Below are 11,521 nucleotides of genomic sequence, written 5' to 3' on the forward strand. Positions count from 1 at the left end.
CTGAGGAACAAGCGGCTGTGAAGAGCACTCTCTTTGTTCTCCTGATGAGGTAGGAGCGGATACAAAAGGCTTCTCCCTTCTGTAATCCAAGTGAAGGTTGTTCTGATGATCAATGAGCTGGCAGGTTACTCAGCCTCCTATTGCTTGTCTGTTTTAAGGTTCAGACTTGAGCAATTACAGCTTTCATCTTAACACAAGTTAGCTGTAGCAAGAAGGATAGTTCTACACTGGATTAATACTCAAGAGAATTGGATCCAGTTTCTCTGTCACAGATGTCCTGAGAGCTTGGGCAAGCAGTTTCCCTTTTCTCTGAGGTGCCCTATTTGTGTGTGGAGAGGGAGGGGTTAATACCTCCCTAACTCCTAAGGTCATCTGGAGGGTCAATTTATTAACAGAAATGCTGAAGCATGGTGGTGGTGAGTACCACAGTTATGACTCTAGATATAGCAATTATTTTGCCAAGGGGAGCACACTCACTAAGCATGCAGCTGAATTGCAAAGCTTCTTGACTTACTCTCTTGGAACCTAATTCATTCCTTTAACCAAGCATTGTCCATGGAGTTCTGTGTCAGCTTTTAGATCCTGCTGTAATGCAAATTATGTATCTGCCTGAGAACTGCACTCAGCAGCCACTGACTGCCTTGCATTCTCGAAGAGAAGAACCTAGCAAAAGTGAGGAAAGGTAGCCAAAGAAATCAACTGCCACAAAAAGTCTAAAGATGAGCAGTGATGTTCATACATGAGCTTAGCTTTGCAACATTTATTTTAGGGTTTGAGCTATGCTATTCCCCCAGCTGGTGTCACTTACTTAGCATCCAAGTCCAGTTTACATGGAAGGAATGGCTTTTTACACTGGGATTCATGAGTGTTGTGATAGATCTGGCTCATCTGGTTCAAGAGCTTTTTTTTAAGCTTGAGCTCTCATTGTCTCCTTCCTGAGCTGTGTCTTTGGTTGAATAGCTTTGGTGCAGCACAGCTGTGATCTACTGTAGCAGGAGCAGCTTAGCTAGCCAATTATGCACAGGGTCCACTGCTAATGGTGAGAGAGCAGGGCCACACATTGTTGGCTCTTAAAGCATCCAAGAGCCATAGTGTTTACAAACTCTAGGATTGGTAAATGGAAAAAAAAAGGAGGGGTCTAGCTCCTCCTGGCAGAGCTGCTGGCTCTGTGTATTAATGATTTTCTGTCTCTCTGGCCTTGAAGGATCCCAAGCTCTTTATATATGCCCCATGCAAGGAAGGAACAGACTTGTAAGTTTCCACAAGGGCTGATGTAAATATGAGGAGAGACATTTCCCCAGCTGCTTGGTGCCATGACTGATGGTTCATTTTCTAACTGGAAGGCAGCAAAGGAAAGTCAACCCCCCTGGGAAATCATACACCGAGGAAAAATACACAAGCAAAACAGTGTGACAGACAAACCACATGGGATTTATACTTCTCCCTCTCTCCCACTGGCTTCCTTAGTGAGGGTCTTCTTCCATGGGGAAAAGTGCTGCAAGGCTCAGTCTGTCCCAGCTAATCACAGTGACGGTGTTACCTGATTTCTTCTCATCCGCCCTGGCCAGATGGTCTCTAAAGGCCCATCTGAGCAACGGCAGATCTCTGCATCTCACTATACTGCAGTGGGGATGGTGAAGAAGCTGACTGAGGGAGTATTGCTAATGCTGCTGTGATTATAGTGCTGTGCAGCTTTTGGCTGTAGCAACTGTATGTGCATTTAAATCTTTACAGCCTGACCTGGGTCTGTTGGCCACGGCACTCTCTGTATATGGCTAGTTTGCAGTGGAGGGGTTAGAGTGCAAAGTTGCTACCCTTATGTATGGTGTAAACTTCCACAAGCTCCCAGGGGACCAAAATTTCAGTGAGGGCAGCACACTTGTCCCAGGCAAACTGCCAATCGAGACTAAATTCTGGTACTCCATATATGCACACTTCTTTTCTCTCGCCTCCACAACATCCTGGCTTGTTGCTATAACAACTCTGACCTCACCAGGAGCCTTGGAGCTCCCTTGTCAACACCTCATGTGCTTCAGATGAACTCACTTTACCCCCATTTGTTTGCTGCCTCTTGCTCTTCTGTGAGCAGGAGTCTCACAGAGCACATGACAAGGCTGCTAGAACTGGGCTGACCACTTTCCACAATTAAAGTCTTTGCTCCAGGGTAGACTTTAACTCCACATCACCCCCTGCTCTTCCCAAAGCCTCCTGTCTTCCCTGGCCATCCTGCCTGTCTGGGAGAAGAGCCCAAACAGATCTTGCCTCCCATTTAATTTGTTTTGGTTCAAGTTACAGTCAAGGATAAACGTACTGATATTTCAGTGTTGAGATAGGATCTCATCAGCTCCAGCCCTCCTTTAATAAGATCTCAGGCCTCGAGTAGTCTGATTGCCTTATCTCTCTGCTGCAGATGTGTGTTACCCACCTTCCTTTCTCCCTGAAAGAAAGCCAGCTTCATGGAAACCAGCAGCAATTTCATTTGCTTATGCCCAAAGATCAGTAGAGGGAATAGATTGGCCACTTGTGCATTTTAGGTAGTTGTTTACACCTGGGCAACATGGAATAAAATACTGCCACTCATATTTTGGTTAGCATTGCTCTGTTGGCACAGGTTGGCACAGGTGGAAGGTGCCAGTGGGCAATGGAAAACTGGGCTCAGAGGTAGTCCCAAGAAGTTTCTGTGTGTGTGTGTGTGTTTGTGTATATGTGTTTAATTAATGCTTTACATCAGAGAGCTTTATGGCTAGCTTTGGAATTTGGAGACACTTCAGAAGGCAGCTGTCACCTCCTGACAGTTGGCTATTGGCCAGAATATAGGCTTGTTGGGATGCAGGGATACCCAAATTTTAATCTTTTTTATTCTGTGAACTGGGGCAAGTTTTCACAGCTCTGTGCCTCAATTTTCCTAGCTAGAATATGGGGCTGAGAAAACTTGACTACTTTCCTGAGATATTCTGTTAGCTGAAGTCCACAGTGAAGTGCTTGGTTATTTTGATTAACTGAAGGTCAGGAGTCTTTGGCCATGACACTCCTTGTACATCTTGCTGTTAGATAAATGAATGTCAGCAAATTACCTTACAAAGCCATACAGTTGCTTGAAAACAGCATCTCTGTTCCCCAAAGGCCTGAAGAACTTACTGACCTACCTTGCTGCTGCTGCTTCCCTATTCAAATCTACTGGGTTTAGGGTTTTTATCTCCCTATCACTTCCACAGCAGCTTGTGATAAAAAACCCACTTGTGTAGACCATGGTGCCTTTAAGAGAAGCCAGCTATGACAGATATGGAGCAGCTCTGTAAAATTTATGAATGTCTTTTAGTTTCATTATTGGGATGGTGTTTATGATACAATGATATTGGTTTAACTCAATAGGGGGCTGTCTGGATACAGACAAGAAAGCCATCTGTCAGCAATCACTTGAGAGTTGTGGAGGACCAATGCCAGAATTATTAGCTTTGTTTATTCTGTCTCTGATCTTTGACCAACCCATGGAACTGGTCTGATTAGAAAACACAGGAGAACAAACATTTTTGGTAGGGTTTAAAAGGACTCAATAATTCTAAGGTGGAGGGAGAGTAGGAGGAGGAAGCCAAATGACTTGGACACAGGGACCTTTTGGAGGCACTTGGAAAAGTTAGGCCTACTGAGTTCATGGCCACAAGATGGTAGGGCTGCAGGTAAAATAGACGTGTATGTAAGCTGTTGTTTTAAGAAACTTTCTACAGCTTTGCTTCTGCTGTTAAATCAATACGACTTTGATTTTAAGAAGACTATTTAGTCTCTCTATGCCATTGCTATCAGACTCCCAGCAAGATGGAGCAGCAGGTTCCCTGATTCAGTCATACCTGCAGGGTGATAAATAGTGCATTATAACCAGGTCCCTCTGTAAGAGGGGGAGAGTTGTGAAATTTCATCCCAGGTCTTTCCACCCCAAGGCCCCAAACCTGGGAGGCTGGATGAAAGGAGACCAGAAAAGCAACAGGGATGCAGCCAGGACCAGGACACTTCCAGGGGATTTTGGAGGATTCTGTCATTTGCACCTGTTTCTTACAATCTGCAGCATGAGTATTTGTGCTGCTTAGACCCTTCCGCTAGCTAGAGGACCAAGCACGGAGACTGTTAAGTCCTCCAAGCCAAAACCCACTAAGTTTTGTGGGCTTTTGCTGTTCTTCAGGGTAACATGTCAAACCCTATCTAATCCCCTGTAGGAACACAGGCAGAATTGCTTCCAGCTAGGGTGGCTGAACAAAGGTTCATAAGAGAAGGCAGTGGGTCTACATTCTCAGTAGTAGGCTTAGGTTTTCCTTCATTTGGGAGAGCAGTCAGGGCAAACACAGCAGGCTGGGCTTTTCCTGAGTCGTATACAGTTTGATCTTCACCCCTGGCCCCAAGCTGGTCATGAAAATGGCCATGAAAGACAGCTTTGTTTTGCCCGAGTCAGCCTTTTTGAGGCCTCTTTCTCTCTGTGCTTGCATTTGGTGGTGTGTATAGTAGGGGGCACTACTACACAGAGCCACCCACCTCACTGTGCCAGGCCCAAAACCATGCTTCAGGAGTCTCCCTTGGGAAGCCTACAGCTGGCTGTCCCGCTTCCTGGAGAACACCTGCAAGCCTGGGGTAACGCTGTCACCACCCAGGCGCTGGTCTCTGGTAGGGCTCTGTGCAGCCTGGGGCGCACACACCCTGTGAACCTTAGGGGTGCTTTGCCCACTGCAATATTTCTGGTGCTCCTTTCAGCCTGAAGCATCCAAAGATAGCATCACTTAACTGAGGGAAAATAAAAAGACAAACTTTACTGGCCAAACTGGAAGCTGAAGGCCTCTGTCTCCCAGTGCCTCAGTAACACAGCAAGGCAAGCTGTAACCTGACACCGTTATTGATGGGGGGGGTAGAAGGAGGAAGTCAGAATACCCTTTGAGCAAACATAAGTACGAGTCAGAGATTGGACACATTGGTCCGTTTAAGATGTGACTGGCCTACACATAATTCCTAATTCCTGGTTAGTTTCTAGGTTTTTACTTAGAGTAAATCTCCAGGCAGCACCCTGAGGTTTTTGCTTGAAAGTTTCAAACTGCCTGCTGGAAGGGACCGAGTGCACCTAGTTTTTTGTGTCTTTTAGTTTCAGACCAACACGGCTACCAAGTACACCCCTTCCCCCAGAAATTTTATCTGGCCAGGTCACCTGATTGACCAGCTTAAAGCAAGAAGTAAATGGGGGGGGATCACCTGGGATGACCCAGGGGCAGACAAAGGGGGAGGGAATTTCTTTACACACTTTTGCAGTTGTGGGGCTGTCCTGTCATTCTGCCCTTCTGGCACTGAGTGAGCAGTGGACAGGCACTCCCCAACTGCTTTCTCAGTTTTGAAAATCAGTTTAAGCTCAGCCACTTTGATGATCCTTCTTTAGATGGGATCCACCAACACAGGAGCCAGAAGCCCTTTGCACCACAGCTGGCTCTGATCAGGGGAGCTGCTCTCTTGGCTGACAACAGGATTAATTAGGAGCCAGTCGTCTGTGTGTAGTGCGCTTGGGGACCAGGCTGTTGGGAAATACCATCCTTTCCAACTTCTGTTTAGCACAGAGAACTCCTTGAGATCCTGTGTTTCAAAGCTATGCAGATGAACCTTCACCTAATTGCTTTTAAAAATCTGTTGCCATGACAACTCACCAGGCTTGATGTGAGAGAGTCTCTCCTTTCCTGGGCCTTGCATTGCCAACAGAAGAGGGGGGAGGGCAGGACAGGACACTCTTTTCTCTCTTTCAAAGCTGGTTTCTAACCACCTCAACATTTTTTTGCAATCCATTTTAAGCAGGTGGAGAGGTTTTCTGAAAGAACTCGTACTAGGGTGAGCGAGAGGCCAATAACTGCTAACCCCCCCTATTGGCAATTTCTAAAACGAAACTTAACCCCTGGGATCTTGATTCAGCAAATGTGTATTTTACTGTGTCACTAATGCAACCAAGACTCTGGCACTAAATCTCTTTCAGTGCTTCTCTGAGCATAATACTTTGCTCGTCTATGATGCTTTCCATTCAAAGACCTCACTGCACCATCAGAATGAATCATTCCCCCTTCCCTCTCATCTGTCATGAGTATTTGTGGCATCTATTATGTACTCATTCTCAGAATCCCTGTGCGTCAGGGATATGCTATTATCCTCAACTTACACATGGCAAACTGAGAGAAATAAGGGGACATCTCTACAGAGGTCTTTAGGTGCCTAATTCATATTTAGGCAATTGAATTCCTTTGTAGACTTCATAGATTTCATAGATTTCTAGGGTCAGAAGGGACCTATTAGATCATCGAGTCCAACCCCCTGCTTTGGGCAGGAAAGAGCACTGGGGTCAAGTAACCTCAGCCAGGTGCTTGTCTAATCTCCTTTTGAACACCTCCAAGGAAGGGGAAAGCACCACCTCCCTTGGAAGCCCATTCCTTATTTTGGCAACCCTCGCTGTGAAGAAGTTGTGGCTGATGTCTGGCTGAAGTTCTTCCTGATGTGCAACCTAAATCTACTCTCCTTCAGTTTATGGCCGTTGTTTCTAGTAACTCCAAGGATAAGTAACTCCTGGTAAACAGAGTATCCCCTATTCCCTGCCCCCCACGATGAGTTTGTAGACAGCCACAAGATCACCTCTCAGCCTTCTCTTGCGGAGGCTGAAGAGATTCAGGTGCCTCGATCTGTCTTCATAGGATCTTACCTGCAGGCCCTCAACCATACAAGTAGCCCTCCTCTGAACACTTTCCAGGTTATCCGTGTCCCTCTTGAAGTGCAGCACCCAAAACTGGATGCAGTACTCCAGTTGTGGCCTCACCAGTGTTGCATAGAGGGGAAGTATCACCTCCCTAGACCTGCTCGTGATGCACCTACTAATGCAAGACGGAGTGCAGTTAGCCTTACTTATTACCTTGTCACATTGGCAACTCATGTTCGTTTTTGTGTCGACTATGACTCTGAGATCCCTTTCTGCTGCTGTGCTACTTAGAATAGTATTTCCCAGTCTGTAGGTGTATTGGTGATTCTTTACTTTGCGCTTATCTTTGTTAAATTGCATCCTATTCTGATCTGCCGACCTCCCCAGTTTATCCAAATCTGCTTGAATTCGCTCCCGACCCTCTAGTGTGTTTACTATACCCCATAGTTTGGTGTCATCTGTGAATTTGGACAGAATGCTTTCTACACCCTCCTCCTAATCACTGATGAAGATATTGAACAATACTGGTCCAAGGACAGAGCCTTGGGGGACACCTCTGCCCACATCTCTCCAGGTAGAAACTGAACCATCAACCACCACTCTCTGGGTGCATCCCATAAGCCAGTTATCCACTTACCTGACTGTGAAAAAATCTGTGTCACAGCTACTTAGTTTGCTTATAGGAATTGGGTGCGACACTGTGTCAAAAGCCTTTTTAAAATCCAAGTAAATAACATCTACCTCTACTCCTGCATCTAAGTACTTTGTGACCTGGTCATAAAAAGAGACCATGTTAGTCAGGCAGGATCTGCCTGCTATAAACCCACACTGGTTGCCCATTAACATTGTATTACCCACTGGTCCCCCACAAATGTGATCCTTAATGATTTTTTCTACGGTCTTGCCAAGAATAGAGGTGAGGCTAACTGGCTTATATAATTATCTGGGTCCTCCTTTCTCTCCTTGTTGAAACTAGGGACCTCATTGGCTCTTTTCCAGTCTTCTAGGACCTGTCCTGAGCACCACGAGCGCTCAAACAATTGCGCCAGTGGTTTTGCTATGACACTGAGCAATTCCTTTAGTACCCTTGGGTGAAGATCATCGGGGCCTGCTTAAATACGTTCAATCCCCCAAGTCCCCATTTACCAGGTCAGCACTAACTGTTGGTGGATTGATATCTCTCTCAAGCCAGACTAAAGTCTCATTGGGAAGTGTGTTTGTATTTTTGACCAGGAACACAGATGCAAAGAAATTATTTCAGAGCTCAACTTTGTCCACCCTATCTGTTATGAGATGCCCTAGTCCATCCTGTAGTGGCCCTGTGTTACTCTGCACCTTCTTCTTGCTCCATATTTACTTAAAGAAGGACTTTTTGTTACCCTTAATCTTTGTTGCCAGCTTGAGTTCTGTTTCTGCTTTGGCCTTCCTTACTGCTTCCCTGCAAGCGTGAGCCAAGCAGGTGTACTCCTCCTTGGTGGCTGCCCCCTGCTTCCACCACCTGTAAGCCTCTCTTTTCCCTTGTAGGCTCTCCTGGATTTCCCTGCTCACCCAAGAGGGTTCTTGGCTCTTTTGCCTCCCTTTATGTGTACTGGGACAGTACACCTCTGTGCCTGCAGGATCAGTCTCTTGAGAAACTCCCACCCTTCCTGGACTCCCAACTCACCAATGTTATTACCTCTCAGTCCCACTCTAACTAATCTCCTGAGCTCGTTGAAGTTGGCCTTCCAGAAGTCTAGCACTGCTGCCCTTCTAGTTATCTTTCCCACCTTACACTGGATGGTGAATCCCATCAACAGGTAGTCACTATCTCCTAGGTTACCTTATATCTGCAGATCCCCCACCAAGTCCTCCCCTGTGGCCAGCACCAAGTCAAGACTTGGGCTGGGGAGATCTACTCAAGATCACTGGAAGTCTGTGGCAGATTAAGTGTTTGAATCCAGGTCTCTCACATCCTCATGTGTTAATTGGACTGCCCTTTCTCGCTCAGAGGGAGGTAGTGGTATAACACTGTCTTTTTTACTAACGTAGCTGTTTAAAACAGCATAGCAACACTGCGTAACAGTTAAGGACAAGAGTTGACAATTATTTTGCCCAAATGAAACAGCAGGAGGATTGTAGGGGAACAGAATGCAATTACTAGAATGCTGCTAACTGGGGTTAGCACCTCCTTACTCTGGTAAAATACTGCAGGGTGTATTGTGTACAGTTATGGCTATGCATTTTCACCATGCCAAACATATTATAATCCCAGAGAAGGACATTGATACACACAAGCTTTTTGACTTCCCAAGAGTGTTAGCAATCTTGAAAGCTGCATTGTTGACAGGCCATTGGCTGTCACTAATAATTTGTCTGCCATCTAAAGGTGCTCTGAACTATAGGTTGCACAAAATTACTGTTGAAACATGGCTGAACAACATGTTGGGGATCTTCTACTGCAGGCCTATAGTGGTCTAATAGGCTTTTGGTATAGCCAACTTGCTTACTACTATCCTTGGAAAGCAAAACCTAGAAAAAATGTCTTTGCTGCTACCTGTCAGTATCATTTCTCATTAGATCCCACTGAGTGTGTTGTACATAATTTGTTTCCCAGAATGAAATGTGTTACCAACGCAGTATTTAATCACCTTGTAAAATGGGATGAAAACTCTCTCTCTCCTGGGGCTAAGGAACAGCTAAAAGGGAATGCAAAGAGTAACTGCTTGATGTCCCCTGCAGTGCTAGCTGCTTTGGGGAGTTCCTGCTTATTTGGCTTTTGTGCTGTAGAATTTGTTGTGATAGAAGTGTGAGAAAATGGGATGGAACAACAACAAAATATCTAGGATTGCAATCACCAGGTAGGATGGCTCAAAAATAACATTGAGCTCAGATGCTGTGTAGATGAAAGTGAATGCCATGTGCTGAGTTCAGTAAAGCTGTATTCGGTTTCTCCAGGCATGATCCTGGCCCCTGTGTTTTACTAAAGCAAAAACAGTAGTAAGCAGGTGATGTGATCTGATTTTTTTCCCCCTCTTCTTTCTTTTGAGAACTGAGCATTGCACCAGTGGGAATAGCAGGTGTGCGGCACCTCAGCAAATCTGATTGGGCCAAACAAAGTAAATATGGAGCTCCTCTTGGGCTCTGCTCTCAGTCCCAGCCCTGTTTTTGTTGGATGCATCAAGTGGTAAGACAACAATAACTTCTTCCATTTCAAAGCTGGGCGTATTCCTGCTAATGATAAGCTCACTCTTTAGCCTGCAGGAGCATCAGCACTACTGCACATAGCAACAACATCCAGGTGAGAGAAATCTCCCTCTTGTTTTCCAGCTGGAAAAGAGATGCCTTTCCTAAACAACCAGCTTGGTGTCTCCAAGCAGAAGTTGATTTTACCTTGTGGGGAGGGGGGGAGCATGCCACCACTTTGTTTAATGGTTGCTCACATCTTGAGCTTCTTTCAGGCAGCTGGAGATAAATTCTCCGGCTTGTTGCACTGGACAGTGAAGGACAAAGTGAATGACAGGAATCAGTTACTCTCTTTCTTGTAAGGCCACCGTGTTGGTACAGTAACAATAAATGGCATGTCACTGTCTGTGCACTGAGGCTGTGTGGCAACATGGTGGTGGATAGCCATGACTCCTAGAGTAATTTTTTATTCACAGCATGTGAAGGATGAAAAATCAAAGTAACAGGAAGGGAGGAGGCTGTCACTTGACTTTTCTTGCCCATGGTGAAAGCAATTAATCTTGCTAGAGCACAGCAGCCAAGCGAGACCATAAGGCTGTGCACCCTTAAGCCTGCACTTTCCAGGAGCTGGGGGATCAGACTGGAACAGCACTGAATTATTTTGTACACTTTCTCCCTGCATTCCCTTTGTCCTGATGCCATGAGTGGAATTTTGCTACCTGTTCTTGGGGCTGCTTCAGCCAATGCTGGAAGAGCTGCAGAGACCCCACAGTTGCTAATGAGCTATATACTGTTCACTGTCTAATGCCATGTTAGCCGCTGCATGCTTTCTGAGATGAGCAGCAATTGAGTGAGTCTGCTGATGAAAAAGAATGGCCTTTCTCTGTTTTGGGCCTGCCCAAGCCCCTGCCTTTCCCTATCTAACAGGAAACCTCTCTCCGGCATTCTCAATGCCTCCACTGTACACCTTGATGCACATGACCTAATCCTCCTCTCAGACACGTTAATAGAAATCAAAGGCAGATCTGATCTGAACAGTCTGAATGGAAGTTGCACATTAGAACTGCAGGATGCAGGCTTGAGACTGAAATACCAAGGGATGTCATATTCAGATTCAAATGCATTGGTTGAGTGCTTTACTTCACGTGGCATGATGTTCCACTAGATCTCTGTCTGTCTGATACTGCTGGCCTCTCTCTTTTTTCTTGAGGTCCCAAATCGTTCCCATACAAAAAGGTGCATAAAACCCAAACAAATCAGAGAGGAAGCTGGGCCTGTTCTTGCTACAGCTGCTGGATGCCAAAGATAGACAGCCAACAGCACTGAAAGGCCTTTATAATTCATGTCAATGCAGGGTTGTGAAGGATCCATACTCAAATCCCATGGCAAAGGCATGAGATCTGGGTTACCCCCCTCTGGGAACATGACCTTTCTATTACATAGATGCCTTTTAAGAGTAATGATATTCTGAGTAATGCATTTTCTACAGTCCTTGGTTTAAGAAGCTGTGATGGGTGAAGCTGTGTAGACTTTGATTAGGGGCTGAGTGTCAGGCTCTGCCTATTATTTATTATGCTATAAAATTCAAGGTAATGTACATCAATAAATGCTTCTAAGGGTTTCATGCATGTCAGCTGTGCATATTTTATGGAACAGACACTC

Source organism: Alligator sinensis, unplaced genomic scaffold (genome assembly GCF_000455745.1).
Source record: "Alligator sinensis unplaced genomic scaffold, ASM45574v1 scaffold692_1, whole genome shotgun sequence".
In the NCBI taxonomy this organism is placed as follows: domain Eukaryota; kingdom Metazoa; phylum Chordata; order Crocodylia; family Alligatoridae; genus Alligator; species Alligator sinensis.